Source organism: Taudactylus pleione, unplaced genomic scaffold (assembly GCF_031769625.1).
Source record: "Taudactylus pleione unplaced genomic scaffold, aTauple2 ptg000044l, whole genome shotgun sequence".
In the NCBI taxonomy this organism is placed as follows: Eukaryota; Metazoa; Chordata; class Amphibia; order Anura; family Myobatrachidae; genus Taudactylus; species Taudactylus pleione.
The window spans coordinates 5,016,950-5,035,997 of NW_028284446.1; the positions used below are offsets into that span (position 1 = coordinate 5,016,950).

The 19,048-nt window shown below is 44.6% G+C and overlaps 1 protein-coding gene across 1 annotated transcript in view; it reads left to right on the forward strand.

Annotated features, from left to right (window-relative positions):
• KISS1R (KISS1 receptor) overlaps positions 1–19,048 on the forward strand; it is a 308,350-nt gene that overhangs the window by 252,407 nt on the left and 36,895 nt on the right. The gene's annotated exons all lie outside the window — the stretch shown is intronic.

The window sequence follows — 19,048 nt, forward strand, 5'->3', positions numbered from 1 at the left end:
GGCTAGGAGATAACTATGAAAAAGTCCTTATTTTAGTTTAAAAATGTCAGGTCATAGTGCTGTACAGTACATCTGGTACACACCTCCCAAAGAATAATAATGGATTTAAATGTGTTTGAATAGTATAATATGGCCAATAAAAACATCATTTTTCATGTCATTTTCTCTAAAAAGAAGAAAATGGATCTAGTTATGTAGGACATGTATGTTGAGGTGCTGTATTGATGGGAAAGGGGTTTTTTGAACTTGCAGATGGAAGTGTTAGTTTTTTCCATTATGTTTAAACTTGTATGTAAACAGTTAAAAATCACAATAGAGACATTTTAATTTACCCCAAATTACTCTAAACACTTTTATCTGCCAAAAAACACTTGCTGGCAATCATGTTTCTTTCATTAGTAAAAGTTTTTAAAATCAACCATTTGACACTTTTATCAGCCTACAATACTACAGCCTACAGTCTTCTATACTGTCCTTGTGGCCACTTGTTATCTTATTTGCCCATTTTTTGGGGTTTAGGATGATTTCCCCTCTCTTGCATGCACATCATATAATTTGCACGCTGCAGAGTTAATGCGTGGCATTGGCGCAATGCCTGTGACCTGCTGTTTCTAATTGAATTGCAAAAGTGGGGAAAGGAGGAACAGGAGAGTTATATATTTATTGTAATAAGGAGTGGAAAATATTATTCTAACAAAGAGGACACTAGATCTAATTATTTAAATATTTACTTTTATCAATTAATGTAAAAAGGTGTTTAGAGAAACATCAACTATAGCAAAATATTAAAATAATAGTAAAGTAGTGGTGAAGATAGAGTGTAAATGTATTTAAAAAAGGAAATTGCTAGACTTTGTTAGCTATTGTTCCTGAATTAACTTATTCTAGGGATCGGCATCCAGGTAAATAAAGTTGCCCTATTAGGAATAAATAATGTGCATTTATCTATTATTGAGTACGTACCACAATGGCTCACATTACTAGGGAGACAAAATACATCTTCGCCTAGCAGGAACCAGGAGATGAGAAGGAAATCGCTTCCAGAAATGCGGTAAGTAGGAGGGGAGGATGGAGCTGCAGGAGGAGGGGCAAGTCTGAGTGGGGCGGGCATTGCAGAGCAGGGACAGGACCGAATGCAGGGAAGATGGGGCAGAACGGGTTGAAGCAGCCCGCAGACACTGAAATGACCCAGAATATGCTGGATCCCTTTACTAGTGTAAAATATTTTAATAAACATACCAAAATGTACACTTTAAGGGTGAGATTACGTACCCATCCTGTTTTCAGGATTTCTCAGGTTATCAAACGTCAGCATTGACACTAAAGATATATTTCCTATCCTAGAGTGTCTCAGACCAGAATGCAGTTTCCTTCTATTCTTGTTTGATATAATTATTGTCTTATTCTTGAGTGCACCGCTCAGGGTTTATTACTGACTTTTGCTGTACTGTTTCCTGGAACTGGATGTATTTAATTTGAACCTTTCAGTGCGGATGCACACCAACACCTTGATAAGTTTCATTTTATATTGGAAGGGAAAATGCAACATGATTTCTGTGTTTTGCTGTAAACTGTGTTGAAAAACAGTAACACCTCACATTAGAGGTTACAAACACACATTTATAAACCTGGCTGCACCTGAAACATAATAAAAATGAATGAACACAATGAAAAAGAAGAAACAAACTTGACAGAAATTAAGGTAAATATTTTCTTTCATGAGCATTTATATGACAGACTTGTCGTCATTGAAACTTGAACCTCAAAAGCTGTGCTTTTATTTCAATGAAAAAGTCAAATTTATAAGACATAAAATTTAGTACTGTATCGCTATTAAAAAATTATATTCAAAGAATTTAACTACCACCTTTAGTAGTCTTTGAGTGAAAAGGAGCAATTTAGGCAAATTCCATGGGGAATTGGTATAAACTATATTGTGATCATTCGAACCAAACCTACAGTACATCAACTTTTATGTGAGTGAACAAAGACTTTTGAAAGCTTGGGAAAACTGAAAGATATAATTTGCATAATGTAGAACCACACTTATTGCAGTAATTATTTCTGAGAACACATATTTATAACACAGGTAATTTTCTATAAAAATGAAGTCTATCTGACTAATCTGTAATTACACGTATTGCGGCAATTATTTGCATGTCTGAGTGAGCTGAAAGAAAATCTTAGTTACTTACATGATGTATATAATGGCTACAGAGTTACTCCTTGCAAAATATCTATTAAGGCAAGCACAGATATGATAATACATAAAGGGCCTGATGCAGAGCATAATGTACGCCTATATGCACAGTGTATCTTGTATGATTTCACACTGCGCATTGTCTGTAACTGTGAGCATGCATGTATGGCCGTAGACTGAAAAGGCTTAACTGGGTTGTTAAAGTATATACTACACGTGGCACTAACAGGGCCGCAAACAGAAATCTTGGGGCCCCGTACATTCATGTTTTTTGGCCCCCTATACCCTCTCATAGTCCTTATCCTAGCCCGTCACGCACACATACCCCTCTTCACAGTGCCTGTGTCTGTCACACACACCCTCTTCCCCAGCCCTTGTCACACCCCCTCTTCCCAAGTCCATCACACACACCCAGCCCCCATGTCTGTCACATTTCCCTCTTCTTCCCCAGCCTTACGCATCCCCCCTCTTCCCCAGACCATATGTCAGTTACACACTCCTCTTCCCCAGCCGGTGTCAGTCACTCACACCTCTTCCCCAGCCCCTGTGTCACACACACCTCTTCCCCAGCCGCTGTGTCTGTCACATCTCCCCCTCTTCCCCAGCCCCTGTGTCTGTCACATCTCCCCCTCTTCCCCAGTCCTTGCATGCTCAGGAGTCCCAGCACAGGAGTGAAAAGACCGCTGATGTGGTTACTTCACTCACAGCACATCGCAGGGACGGGCTCCTTTTCACTGCTTGTGCTCTTTAGTACATCTGGGCGCTATGATTGCATCTTGCAGTGAGATCATGGGTGCTAATATCGTGCCCAAATCCCATTGCAAATGTGGTTTTTAATACATGGGCCCATAGTCACAGAGAGAAAAACACATGTGATAATCCCAAAAACGGGGCATCATTTCATTGTCTACATTTCAGATTATAATCAGCTGTTCATCTGGGGAGCAGGGGACTCACACGCGGCAAGACTAACCTTTCCCCCCTTCTTCCCCCCACAAGCTGCAGCTGTGGGGGAGACATTGGGAGCCCCGTGTACTGTGAGCTGAAGAGATCCAGGAACTCTAGATAGATAAAAGAAAGATACCACAGAATTTTACGGGTCTCTTGAGATAGCAGGCCTGAGGAAGGAGCTGCACTGATGAGGTTCCACAGGTAACGGCTGTCAGCAGTGCCTGTGTATGATCAGTAGTTGGGAGACTGGCAGCTGTGCGAGGTAGAGCCGGAGTAGTGGGCAGAGCATTAGAGCCCAGGATAAGAGGCAACTGGTGAGGAGACTTAACTCATAGGAGGAGCCAGGTGGCAGAGGGGAGCAGGGTGCAGAGATGTCCAGCATCTGAGAGGCAGCAACAGTGCAAACTTGAAAGTATCCAACCAGAAAAAAAACAGCAAGGTGTCCGAAAGAGGCTGGTTGAACAAAGGACTGCCACAGATGTCAGGATCCACCTCCCTGGTCTGCACATTGGAGACAGAGAGCCTGTTAAGGAGCAAGGAAGTCTTGTACTTGAGCTACCGAATCCAGAGGTAACACTTTGGGAACATAATTTGGTGGAAAGCATGTGTTACTAGACTATCACATAGTTAAAATACATCAAGGAAGAGTATATCCTTTAAGGGACTGTTTAAGCAATAACCCCTAACAATTAGCGATTAGCCAGAAGGAAATAACCCCAACATCTGTAGTAAAAAGCATCAGTAAAGTGAACTGAAATAGGGACCACCACCCTATGTACATAGCACCAGAAGGAATCATAGAAACTAACACCACTACTGCTAAGGTGGCAAGTATAGCACAGACAATGCTCTTTGAGAATCACAGGTCCTTTACCACAGCAAAACTTACAAAATCAATACCTATTGTAGGAATTAAGTTACAGTATTATAATCTCACAACACTCAGCATTTGGATTCTACAGTGTAGACTTGTTTCTCCGTAAACAAATGCTATGCTCAGAATCTGAACATTCAATACAGAGTACAGTAGCTTCAGCTAAAATATTTATCTCTACAAAAATGTTATCCGCTAATAAACTAGTTTGAGTCTGCAACAGGATTGAAATTAGCAGGATGTGCACCACCGATTTTGCAACATTCTAGATATAAGATTTAGTGCATTGTAATAGTTTGAATTCAAATGGTTTAAGAGTATATTATTAGTAGTAACTGAAAAAGTGTGAAATTATATAAGCATATTTAGGAGAAGTAATGTGTTAAAATAATGAGCTTGATTCTGAAAATACTGTATATGCTACCTTATTGAACTGCTAACCTTGTTTAAAATGTTTAAAGTGTTAAGGCTGAAGAAGTGCTCAAGTCTATTAAAACTGAATTTATTTTTCTAAAAATCTATATTTTAGTTGTGTCTGTGGATGGAGTTGCCTTCACCTCTATGCCAAGGATGAAAGAAAAGCACCACTGAAAAGCTGGCCACACACTAGACCAACTTACATCCAACCAGCCAACTAGTTGATTGGTTGGAATGAAAATCTGGTAAGGTATGAAAGCAAATGACAATCAGCAATTTGCTCCCAAACGCTGGAAAATGGACAAAACTGTTATTTGAACAAATTGTTTAGATCAAACATTTAACAAACTTGTCTATCGTCCATTTTCATCTGTTTTCTAGCATTTAGGAGCAAATTGCTGATCATCAGTTACTCCCATACGTTACCAGATTTTCATTCCAACCAATCAACTAGTTGGATGATTGGATGAAAGTTGGTCTAGTGTGTGGCCAGCTTTAGAGTTTACCTCGTTCTCCAAATCTAGACAATCCACAGGACACAGTCACGAATGAGAAAATTTAGGAACAATAGAAAACAAAGATTGTTTTTCAATTTGTTAATAATCAAGAAGACATACTGAAGTGCAGGCCCCAGCTTCTAACACTCAGGAAGCCTCCATAGCCTGTTGCTTGAATGCAGAAGAAGTGAAGGATAAGATAACTGTCCAGTTGTAGAATCTCTCCAGGATGAGGCTTAATCCTTCCACTGAGGAGGAAGTATGGGGTATAACAAAAATTAAAACTAACTAACTTGTTCCCCACTGGTCCTACAAACCAGTGGGCACCCCCAGGAGCCACAAGGTTAATTCGGATTGTAACATTGGTGCAACGTCACTTTTGAAAAAAATTAAATTAATGAAAATGTTGGTGGGAGGAAATTTAAGCCCCTCTTACTCCCCGACCCAATGATCTGGAAAGATTGAGGTGTCCTCCTTTGAAAGAGGGGAGTCCCCTTCTTTAAGCAGTGTGCTCACATAAAAGCTAACCCACTGCACTACAGGAAAATAATGTATTCCAGGGAGGGGGGAAGCCCTTCACCAACCTGACTACAAATAATAAGTGACACCTATTTTATAAAGATGGGAGTCTCCACTTTCAAATTATGAGGCTAATTAGTAGCAATTGTCTGACGATCACTAGACAATATTACCCTGCACTATGGAAAATAGACGTTTTCCGTATATTGGTGCAATGGCACTACATGCCAAATCACGCCAAAAATTACTTTTGTAAATGTGGGGTCACATACATATAAAAAAGGGGCATCCCCTCTTTCAAATGATGTGACCCCTTAGCAGCTATTGTTTGGTGATCACCTGTGATCAGACAATATCGGCCAACGCTACTTATATAACATTTTTCATCGATGGGAGAGGCTGCATTGTGCCCCATTTCCCCCATACTGGATGGCACACACTTGGGGGCACCTGGTCTTGAAAAAGGTTAGTTTCCACTTTGAAGAAATGTGACCTCTTAGTATTTATCACATACTAGCCTATTCTGCCGGAATGGCCGGGAGGCTCCCAAAAAAGTAGGCAAGTCTACCGCACCCTCCTCCACTGCCCATGGCCCTCCCCTCCACCCCTCCTCTGTGTGGCCGCCCACTTACATAGCACAAGTGGGCGGTCCGGGATGGCCGATTACGCGAATTGCGGTGTATAGCGTAATTGTAGCCCCTGCTATACAATGCCTGTTTTCTCTGCACTGTATAGCAGGGTTGGGGCCACATCGTGACTGTGCCGGCATGCCCTCTGCACTGCCAACTTTCCATTTGGGTTACTTTATATTTTTTTTACATGTTAGACTGAGTTTTTTGAAAATAAAAATTCTCCTGAAAAAACAATATATACAGTATTTTCAGTGTGTAAAAAAAAAACATTCATATTGTTGTTGGAATGTGATGAGTGCAAATGTGAATATATGACCTCAGAAGGGTAAAGAAAACCCTTAGCAGTGAAGGGGTTAATACAAAATGTTTCCTACCCACAATACTTCCAGGTTAGCATTAATTACATTTGATTGTTCATTGAGAGAAGCTTGCAGACTAAAGTGAAGCTTGAATACTTAAGTGAATTGTGTTTGAATCAGAAGCAGGTGAGTATTAGAATACAGAAAAAGGTGAGTTATGGGGGGGCGTGGCCTGGCAAGCAACCGGAGCAGACATCTTGGGAAAAGCTCCCCTGTGTCCACTTATATAAACACTTACCTTTTGCCCCCTGGTTGGACACTACCTGTAGCTACGCATACACCCGTCCTTGCTGAGTCCTTTGCCGGCAGGGAGAAGTGATTCTGGAGTGGAAGAGGTGCGTGGTAGCTGTCCCTGCAAGCTGCGGCCTGGTCACCACCTTCAGGCCGGGGACTCAAGTTATTGCAGCACCCGCCAGCCTTGCCGTCTCGGGTGGATCAGCCGCTTCCCCCACTACTACACGGACCTTCCCGGCGGCTGCTGCTGAAGCCCTCCCCGCACCACTTACAGCTGGGGTCTGCCCGCTGACTCTGAACCCACCCGCGGCACCCGCCCTGCGGTCTCTGGCGGTGTCGGCCGCTCTCCCGCGCTGCTGCACTGATTCTACCAGCGGCCACTGCTGAGTCCATCCCCGTGGCACCTGCGACCTGGGTCTGCCCGCTGGCATCTGTTCCACCTGCGGCACCCGCCCGCCTTGCGCTGGGTAAAGGGGGTGGCCTCTCCCTCCCACTGCCGCACAGACCTGAAGGGTGGCTGCTGCTGGAATCATCCCCACACCTCATACTGGTGGGAGCTGCCGGCTGCTGCAGGGACAGAAGTTGCCGCTCCCATATAGCGGTACACCGCGGCCCTGACCTCTTGCTCCTTATAATTATCTGGAGGGGGAATCGAGTAGAGGTCACCCTTATTTAGAGGGAGGACCCTTTGTTGGACTGGGGACCCTTGAGAGAAGATCCTCATGACCTGGTGGCCTGTGTCGTATCTGCAGCCAAGTTATCCCAATACACAGTGAGTGACTCTGCTTCCAGCATCCTAAATCTTACCTTATACTAACCTAGAAACAACTACTTATACCTGGTGCCATACTGTCTTTATACCTGGCACTCGAATTATAAGGCTTGTATTTATTTTCATCTCTGTGGATCTTGCTCCCCCTGGTGGTTAATAAGAAGAATTTCACTATGTAAAATGCTAACTTCTGACACCTGCTCCATGCTTGCTATGTAACCATGGGCCTGATTCAGACCCACTCGCGAGCTGCTGTCCGCTCGCAAGTGGGTCGATGGCCTGCACTGAGCATGCGCACGACGGAGGGAGCTCCGTCGTGCGCATGCGCCAGACACGACGAGCGAAGGACTTTCCTTCGCTCGTTGTGTCCGATCAAAGGGGGCGTGCTGTCAATGTTGATTGACAGCACGCCCCCTTTGGTGGGCGTGCCCGGGGCGTGCCTCCCTGACGGGGGCATTCCCACGGGAACGCCTCCCGTCAGAAGCCGGCCCACTGACATCACTAGTGATGTCAGTGGGAGTGATTTTGGCTCTGATAGAGCCAAAATCACTCCGGAGCTTGCGGTTGAAAACCTCAACCGCAGGCTCCGGCTCGCAATTTCGATGGTCGTGATGGTCACGACCATCGCGGCCCTCAAAATGCACGCTCGTATAGCCTGTGGGTGGTGACCCACAGCTATACGAGCATCCAGGAGGACGCTCCATGAAAATGGAGCCCGGCCCTCATGCAGAGCATGCGCTCTGCTCAGAGCGTACGGCTCTGAATGAGGGCCCATATCCTCAGGGGAATGTGACCCTTACCATCCACTCATTCATGATGATATATTAACGTGCAGTATCCAATTCCGCCTCTTCCTAATGGGAAAACCAAAAAAAGATACACAGAAAAAAGTTCCCAGGACGCCACGCCCTAATCCCTCCCAAACAAATCTCCACTCATATCTTTCTATATCCCAGTCTGCCGACTCTTCTACATTGCCTTTGGAATCGATCCCAACAACTCCGATTACTATGGCTCAATCACCCTCAGCTAGTGACTTCCAATTCCAGATGTCACAATTACGAGGCGAAATTACAGAAGTCCTGACTCATGTCAGATCACTCCCCTCCAAACAGGACATTCAGGCGCTAGAGTCAAGAATTCAGGACTCATTCCAAACCCAAATTGCCATAGTACAGGAAGACGTCAAACAGCTGGGATCTCGAGTAGTGGTCCTCGAGGAGGAAAAAGATGCTGTTAATGACCAACTGTCCCATCTTCATACCTTGATCTCCCAACAGTCCTCTTCCATGCAACTTCTCCAATCTAAACTCGATGACCTTGACAACAGAGGGCGCAGAAACAACATACGGATCAGGGATCTTCCAGAGGATGTTCCGCCTTCTGGCCTGCTAGATGCCTTGAACAAAATCTTTGGTGAATTACTCGATCTGGACCCCAGTGAATTTATTGAGTTTGACTGGGCACATAGAGCACTGCGTCCTAGGGGCCTGGCGTCCTAATAACCGAGAGATGTTATTTGCAGACTTCATTATTTTTCACAGAAAGAGGATATACTTCGCAAAGTCCGTACCCTAGAGGGAGTGGAGTTTAATGGTACGATCCTGCAGATATTTCCAGACCTTTCTTGGCATACTCTTCAACAACTTCGATTAGTGAAGCCCTTAACAGAATCTCTTCGTAAACATGATCTTAAATACAGATGGGGTTTTCCTTTCTCTCTCCAAGTTTCTCATGCTGGCAAGTCTGTGTCTCTCCAAACGCCTTCAGATTTACCAGATTTCTGCTCCTCTTTGGGCATAGAGCCTGTTGCTCTCCCTGATTGGCAAGCCTTTCTATCACCGTCTCCGACTACTCAAGGTCAGCCAAAACGAGATCAATGGTATACAGTACAGAAGTAACAGAAGAAAGCTAAAGGCAATAATTCTACAACCAACACTGATCCCACTTGAAGTTGGATAATCAAACTATTATGCTCTACCCATTTACTCTTGTATTTCTGATGTTGAATATATGTGTACTAGAGTCTCACTGTTTCTCCTCCCCTGGAAGACATTAGGAATTGGTTTTCCCTTCCTATATTTTTCCCTTTCCTGGAAGTTTATGCTGAATGTCTTTATTGTTATATAATGTTGGAATGTTATATATCTCTCAAGTCTTTAGCTTTATGTATATTTTTCCTTTTTTTTTCATTAAGGATGTTTGGCTCACTAGCCCCCCTGTGTGCCCCCTGCCGCTAAATTTTTCTCCGTGACATGGGAGCCCCGATGGTCCCTCTTTTGTCTGGTAGCAGTTTTTCGACACCGTTTATTGTCATATTGTGTATGTATGTGATTGATTTACAAATCTGTTATTGTTTTTCCCCCTCTTCATTTTATGTTCCTTTTCCTTTTTTTTTATTTTTCATTTTTCAATGCTATTATTGTTTCTGCTGCTCCAAACTAAGTGCCTTCTGATACTTAATATGTGCCCTAGTTTTTCTCCCCCATGGCTGCCCCATTTCGTATAGTATCCATTAACGCAAGGGGGTTGAATGTACCCGAGAGATGAGCCCAAGCCCTTCGATCCTTCAACTCTGAAGGTGCGGATGTGGTTCTTGTACAGGAGACCCACTTTCGCCACTCTTCTACTCCTATGAAGCAAAGTAATTACTGGTACCCTACAGCATTTTATTCAAATTTCTCCTTGTCTAAATCTAAAGGTGTCGCCATTTTTTTGCAAGACATTTGACAATTGTGGACCAGGAGATACACTGCCTTGAGGAGGGGAGGGTTTTATTGGTCAAATGTTCCATTTTCAACCATCTCTTTACTTTTGTCAATGTTTACGCCCCTAATCATAGTCAACCTTCCTTCCTCGAGAGGGATCTGGACAAGGTGGGGGAGCTTCAGCAGGGAACTCTGATAGTCAGGGGTGACTTCAACTGGACCCTTGATCCCTCTCAAGATACCTCAACGGGTTCCTCCTCTGTCCCATACAGATCGTCGAGAAAGGTAAGGCGCTTGCTTCATGCTCACCAGCTGTCTGATATCTGGAGATTGTTTCACCCTTCTGACAGGGATTACTCTCATTATTTTAGTTGCCACCGATCCTACTCTAGAATTGACTATATATTTATTGGCCACCGTAGCCTCCATCTCGTACAAGCTTCCTCGATAGGCATAACTACATGGTCAGATCACGCTCCTATTACTGTTGACCTTTCTCTCGTCCCCTCTAGCCCTTTCTTTAGAACATGGCATTTCAATGAATCATTGCTAACTGACGATTATTGTAGAGCACAGCTTTTAGAGGCATTAGATACCTATATTGACTGTAATGATAACCCTGATACCTCTAATCTTACCATATGGGAGGCACATAAGTGTGTCCTGAGGGGAAAATGTATCCAATTAGGCTCCTTTTTAAAGAAACAGCATCTCGGCCAAATAGATTCCCTTTTGCAAAAAACTCATAAATTGGAATCTCTTCACAAATCCTCCCTATCCCCTGATGTTCTTATAGAATTAACTCAAACTCGCTCTGCCTTAAATAAACTTTTACTGGAAAAAGTTAGATACTCTTTCCGGAAATGTAGGAGTCGATATTTTCACTGGGGTAATAAACCCGGGAAAATGCTGGCACGTGCTCTCAGAACCCAAAGAGCGTGCTCTTTTATTTCTTCTGTTAAGGATAGAGGGGGGCAGACCCTTCATGATACCACTTCAATTGCGGAAGCCTTCTGTTCATAGTATTCTTCACTTTATTATTTACCAGTTTCTGAGGCTTTCCCTAATGTGGGCAGGAAGCACCGAGCTATCAAAACTTATCTTTCCAGAGTTAGTTTTCCCAAACTTGACACCTTGGTCAGAGACAAATTAGAGACACCCTTTTCCTTACAGGAACTGGAGGAAGTCATCAAGACTACCCCTTCTGGTAAGAGCCCTGGCCCCGATGGCTTTACCATTAATTACTATAAGGCCTTCCGGGACAAACTAGCCCCCATGCTCCTGAAAGCTTTTAACAGTATCTCAGATACCTCACCCTTTTCTAAACAATCTATGGAAGACCATATTACAGTAATCCCTAAAGAGGGTAAGGACCCTTCTCTCTGTCCCAGCTATCGTCCAATTTCCCTTCTTAACGTCGATGTCAAACTATTCGCAAAGCTTCTCGCAAACAGACTAAAACACTCCCTGCCTTCCCTCATTCATAGCAACCAGGTGGGGTTTGTTCCGGGGCACGAGGCTAGAGATAATACCTCCAAACTTATAGCTCTTATCCACCATATTTCCTCGACTGATACCCCAGCTATTCTGTTAAGTACCGATGCCGAGAAGACGTTCGATCGCATCAATTGGGACTTTATGACAGGAGTTTTGAGACAATTGGGATTGGGACCTGTTTGCCTTCAACGCATCCTTGCCTTATATCGATCCCCATCTGTGAGAATCAGAATTAACGGCTCCCTTTCAAATTCTTTCCCCATAACAAATGGAACTAGACAGGGCTGCCCATTATCTCCTATGATTTTCGTCCTTTGTATGGAGGCCTTGGCACGATCCATTCGCCTAAACCCTGACATATCGGGTTTCTAGGTGGGCAGGGAGGAATATAAACTAGCTTTATTTGCCGACGACTTACTGGCCACAATCACGAACCTTATAGTTTCACTTCCGAATTTATTAGAAGAGTTTAAGACCTTTGGGGACCTTTCTAACTTTAAAATTAACTACTCAAAATCTGTTGCTTTAAACATTACTGCCCCCTCCCAGATGGTAGCTGGTCTCAAATTATCATTCCCCTTTGCTTGGCATACCACCCATTTAAAATATCTTGGGGTTACTTTAACTAGAAACCTTACACACCTATTTGAATCTAATTTTGTCCCTCTACTGGCCAGACTCCGCTCGGATTTGCAGTTGTGGAAAACAAAATCTTTTTCGTGGTTTGGAAGACTGGGCGTGTTAAAGATGAACTTCTTACCTAGGATCCTATATCTCCTACAAACTCTCCCAATCAAATTATCACCTAAGTGGATACTAGATGTCCAAACACTAATTAGAAACTTCATTTGGAAATGAAATAGACCCCGTTTGAGGTTGGATCTTATGTCCCGTCATAAAGATAGAGGTGGCATTTCCCTTCCAAATATTAAAAGAAACCATCAAGCATGCCTCCTACACTGCATTTTAGAATGGACTAGATCTGACTCCCCTAAACAATGGATATGCACAGAACAACAAGCACTTGAGATCCCCCTGTCGATAGCTCAGTGGCTTCCTATTCTCCCCAATCTCGAGCACCCCACTATTGGCCCTACGCTGTCCTGTTGGAGGTCCATGAGGAGATCCCCATCGGTATTCGCTCCTAATTCCCCTCTGACACCGTTCCTCTATAATGATAGTTTCCCTCCAGCGATGGACCATATTAATTTTCATTCTAGGTTGAGGGCAGGCCTTTTCAGGGTTGGACAGTTGGTTAGCAATGGTAGTGTACTATCTTTTGCAGAGGTATGCGAGAGATGGAGGCTACAATCTAATTAATATTGGCATTATTTCCAGGTTCGTCATTTCTTACACTCCTTAGGAACACCCCAGACCTTAAGTAGGGTTTATACTCCTTTCGAGCAGTTATGCGTAAGTCCCACTTCCCCCACCCATACTATTTCTTTACTATACAGCTCTCTTTCCTCAGATGCTGGCATCTCCCTCCCCAACTTTACTGAGCGTTGGAACCATGATCTCGGTTCCAGTCTAGATGAAATTCAATGGAGAAAGATATTTGCACTAGCACACGCCTGCTCCAAGAGTACCACCGTTGTTGAAACTCAGTACAAGCTCATCTCGAGATGGTACAGATGCCCTGATACTCTTTCTAAAATGGGGATTGGGTACCCAATATATGTTGGCGCTGCTTTAATGCCCCGGGTAACCCTTTTCATATCTGGTGGCAGTGCCCACTCCTTTGGCCCCATTGGTCAGAAGTGATTCGCCTCTCAGCCATAATTCTGGGTGAACCGGTTCCCACAGATCCCCTGTTTTGGTTGTTTCACCTGTCGTCCGGGACCCTCTCGAGGTACAAAAGGTCTTTATTATGTAATTTGAATAACGTGGCAAAGGCTGTTATCCCGTGGTGACTGACTGGTTCATGAGAATAGATTTTTATATGGAGATGGACGATTTGATGACTTCCGCCGATGCTGACTATGAATCCTTTAGGGATACCTGGTCTCGCTGGATGGATTTTAAAGTTTCTGTATCTTATAAAACCATTGTCTCTGGCCGACCTACACCTGTGTAAGTTATGCCTATTTCCCTGCCTGGGCCCTATGAGACCTAGTAGAGCCGATATACATTAATATTAAACTCGGTGTGGCTTTGTTTTTGATCTTTATTCTAATTATGCAGCAATTCTCTCTTTCCCCTCTCCACCTCTCATTATTTTGTCTCTTCCCTAAATGTTTTTTTTTAACTTTTTTACCTCTTTTTTTTCCTTTTCTTGTCTTTTCTTTTCTTTTGATTATAGAGGTTCTTTATATTGTGATCAGGAAATTTTCTATTTTCTCGGAGTTAATTGAAACCTCATTTTGCAGGTTCACTTTGTAACATCGATTTTGAAATGGTTCTTTCTTTCTGTAATAATCTGCTACTATTATCTAATAAAAATAATTTGATATAAAAAGTTGAGTTATTATTAGGGGTGTGGACCGGCCACTTTTCGTGTTTTGTGTTTTGGTTTTGGATCTGGATCTTTTTTCGTGTTTTGGATCTGGATTGGTTTTGCCAAAACCACCCTTCCGTGTTTTGGGTTCTGGGTTTTGTGTTTTGGATCTGTATTTTTTTTTTAAAAAAGCATAAAAACAGCTAAAATCACAGAATTTGTGGGTTTTTCTGCTCCTATGCTATTATTAACCTCAATAACCTTAATTTCCACTCATTTCCAGTCTATTCTGAACACCTCACACCTTACAATAGTGTTTTTATGTCCAAAAGGTTGCACCGAGGTAGCTGGATGACTATGCTAAGCGATACGAGTGGGCGGCACAAACACGTGGCCCATCTAGGAGTGGCACTGCAGTGGCAGACAGGATGGCAGTTTGAAAAACTAGGCCCCAAACTGTACATAATGCAAATGCAAAGAAAAAAAAGAGGTGCAAGATGGAATTGTCCTTGGGCCCTCCCACCCATCCTTATGTTGTATAAACAGGACATGCACACTTTAACAAACCAATCATTTCAGCGCCAGGGTCTGCCACACGACTGTGGCTGAAATGATTGGTTCGTTTGGGCGCCAACAAAACAAGCTGGCAATTAATCTGTCCCTGCACAAACTGGCTCTATGGAGGCAAGATGTCATCCTCATCCTCATCCACTGATTCCTCACCCTCTTCAGTGTTGTGTACATCCTCATCCTCACAGAGTATTAACTCGTCCACGCTGGAATCCACCACCACAGGTCTCTCTGTACGTTCTGGAGGCTGGTCTCCCTGGAAGAGTTGATAATTCATTTTTAGGAACATCATCTTCTCCACATTTTGTGGAAGCAACCTCCTACGCCTTTCACTGACAAGGGCCCTCATTCAGAGCCGCTCGTTAGCGGCAGTACGCTCGTTCCGAGCGATGTTTGCACATCTGCGCATGCGTATGGTTTTTAGTACGCATGCGCGAACCAGTCAGTGCGGCCAAAAATCGTTTGTACGCTATATAGCGAGTGCCTGCTATTTTGAGTGACAGAATGAGGCGTATGTGGGTGGTAACAGGGGAAGGTGCTTGAAAATGGGGAGTGGAGATCCGAACGCAGGCGTGCTTAAAGGTCAAAACGGGCGTATTATGGGTGTGCATAATTAATACAGCAGCGTCATTGACCACGTCACTGGGTTATTTTATAGCCAGAACTGCTCGCAAATTTGTGGTAGCAAACACCAACCACAAGAATAGCGAGCAGTTCATACGCTGCTCGATGTACTCGATTAATCTAATAAATAGCGGACATGACGTATGGTGCGAGCGGCCAGGGGGCGTTTTTAACAAATAAACGAGCGTATGTTTTGCTCGCTCGTTCAGACTTAGAGGTGTGAACAGACTGCAATTTGCGAACGGATCATTTGAATAGCCACCCCTTGTTTTTGAACGAACGACCGCAAATAGCGAACGGCTCTGAATGAGGGCCAAGGTTCCCGACTGCACTAAACACTCTTTCGGAGTACACACTGGAGGGGGGGCAACTCAGGTAAAATAGAGCCAGTTTGTACAGGGGCCTCCAAATTGCCTCTTTTTCCTGCCAGTACAGGTACGGACTGTCTGACATGCCTACTTGGATGATGTCACCGATGTAATCCTCCACCACTCTGTCAATGGTGACAGTATCATATGCAGTGACAGTAGACATGTCAGAAATTGTTGCCAGGTCCTTCAGTCCGGACCAGATGTCCAAACTTGGTCCTGCCTGTCCTTCATCACCACCAGCGGGTTGCTTAGGATACCTAAGTCTTTTCCTGGCAGCCCCAGTTGCGGGAGAAAATGAAGGAGCTGTTAACGTGTCATGTTCCGCTTCAGCTGACAGTGTTTTCACCAGCAGGTCTTTGCACCTCTGCAGGCTTGTGTCGGCCGGAAAGAGAGACACCGCATAGGCTTTAAACCTAGGATTGAGCACGGTGGCCAAAATGTAGTGGTCTGATTTCAAAAGATTGACCACCCTGGAATCCTGGCAAAGCGATTGAAGGGCTTCATCCACAAGTCCCACATGCCGAGCGGAATCGCTCCGTCTTAGCTCCTCCTTCACTTTCTCCAGCTGCTTCTGCAAAAGCCTGATGAGGGGAATGACCTGACTCAAGCTGGCAGTGTCTGAACTGACTTCACGTGTGGCAAGTTCGAAGGGCTGGAGAACCTTGCACAACACGGAAATCATTCTCCACTGCACCTGAGTCAGGTGCATACCCCCTCCTTTGTCATAGGTGGATGTATAGGCTTGAATGGCCTTTTGCTGCTCCTCCATCCTCAGAAGCATATAGAGGGTTGAGTTCCACCACGTCAAAACCTCTTGCTTCAGGTGATGGCGGGGCAGGTTCAAGAGTGTTTGCTGGCGCTCCAGTCTTCGTCACGCAGTCGCTGAATGGCGAAAGTGGCCAGAAATTTTTCGGACCACCCAAAACGTCTCCTGCACGCCCCTGTCGCTTTTCAGAGAATTCTGCACCACCAAGTTTATTGTGTGAGCAAAACATGGGACGTGCTGGAATTTGCCCAGATGTAATGCCCGCACAATATTGGTGGCATTGTCAGATATCACAAAGCCCCAGGAGAGTCTAAGTGGGGTAGGCCACTGGGCGATGATTTCCCTCAGTTTCTCTAAGAGGTTGTCGGCGGTGTGCCTCTTACTGAAACCGGTGATACACAGCGTAGCCTGCCTTGGAACGAGCTGGCGTTTCTGAGATGCTGCTACTGGTGACGCTGCTGCTGTTGCTGCGTAAGGTGATACATCTACCCAGTGGGCTGTCACAGTCATATAGTCCTTAGTCTGCCCTGTTCCACTTGTCCACATGTCCGTGGTTAAGTGGACATTGGGTACAACGGCATTTTTCAGGACACTGAGGACACTTTTTCTGACGTTTCTGTACAGTCTCGGTATCGCCTGCCTAGTGAAGTGGAATCTAGACGGGATTTGGAACCGGGGACACACTACCGCCATCAATTGTCTCTAAATCCCACTGCACTAATGGCGGATACCGGACGCACGTCTAACACCAACATAGCAGTCAAGGCCTCAGCTATACGTTTTGCTTCAGGATGACTGCTGTCGTACTTCATCCTCCTCGCTAAGGACTGTTGGAGGGTCAATTGTTTAGGAACAGTAGTGGTGTTCCTACTTCCTCTCTGGGATGATGAACGACTCCCAGCAGCAGCAACAGCAGCAGCGGCAGCAGGAGGCGTAGCAATGCAGGATCCTCCGGAGAAATCCCGGATAGGAGAGTCAGTCATGCCAGTGACATGGCCTGCAGGACTACTTCCGATCCTGACTAAGGAGGAAATTGATGAGGAGGGAGTTGACGGTGTGGTTTGCAGGCGCTTGGATACAACAGGACAACGTTATTTAGGTGTCCCTGGACTGCTTACAGTCTTAGCCAAAGTTTCTGAACTTGACAGTAACTTTTTATGAACGCGCTGCAGGTACCGTATAAGGGAGGATGTTCCTAGGTGGTCAACGTCCCTACCCTTTCACCTTTACATATGGTACATATGGCAAGACAGTTGTTGTCCGGATTTGGATAGAAATATTGCCAGACCAAAGAGGTGGAATGTTTGGTCTTCTGCCCAGGCATGACCGTGATGGGCTTTTTCATCCCACGGACAACAACTGTCTCCCCCGGAGCCTGATTTAAACAAACCACATCACCATCAGAATCCTCCTCGCCAACTTCCTCCTCAGCGCCAGCTACACCAGTATCCTCATCCTGTTGTACTTCAACAGTGACATCTTCAATTTGCATATCAGCAAGTGGACTGTGGGTGCTCCTTTCAGCACTTGCAGGGGGCGTGCAAATGGTGGAAAGAGCCACCTCTTCTCGTCCAGTGCTGGGAAGGTCAGGCATCGCAACCACCACCACACTTGGACTCTCTTTGGGGATTTGTGATATCTTCTTAGAACGCACAGTTCTTTGCTGTGCTTTTGCCAGCTTAACTCATTTGATTTTTTTAGTGGGAGGAGGGCTTCCATCGTCATGTGAAGCTGAACCACTAGTCATGAACATAGGGAAAGACCTTAGCCATTCCTTGCCACTCTGTGTCTTAAATGGCATATTGGCAAGTTTACGTTTCTCTTCAGATGATTTAAATGTTTTTTTCAAGGTCATTTTCTTGAACTTTGTCATTTGGGATTGTATGTGCCCTCTACTATGACATTGGGCATCGGCCTTGGCAGACGACGTTGATGGCATGTTATCGTCTATGTCATGACTAGTGGCAGCAGCTTCAGCACTAGGAGGAAGTGGTTCTTGATCTTTCCCTATTTTATTTTTATCGGAGAAAGTTTGGTCCTCCATTTATGTTATATTGATATATACGTGCGGCTAAGGCGCACACAAACACAGAAAATAATTTTTTATTTTTGTTGGAGACTAGTGCACTTTGTGGGTTACACCACCCTTTAAGAAATGAGCCAGCCGGCCCTTTACTTATGGGACACAAGGCGCACGCTTGGCGCTGCTCCTTTGTTGATGCACGTGCAGCTACAGCCCACACAATTCACAAACACAGAAATTATTTTTTATTTTGTTTGGAGTGCCCTTTGGGGGTTACAGCACCCTTTAGCGGTCAATCCAACCGGCCCTTAATTTATGGCATACAGGCGCACGATTGCCACTACTTTGTTGATGCACGTACGGCTACTGCGCACACAATTCACAAACACAAAAAAATATATTTTTTTATTTTGTTTGGAGTGCCCTTTGGGGGTTACAGCACCCTTTAGTGGTCAATCCTGCCGGCCCTTTATTTATGGGACACAGGCGCACGCTTGGCGCTGCTCCTTTGTTGATGCACGTGCAGCCACAGTGCACACAATTCACAAACACAGAAAAAATATTATTTTTTTTTGCACTTGGGGGGAGCACCCCTGA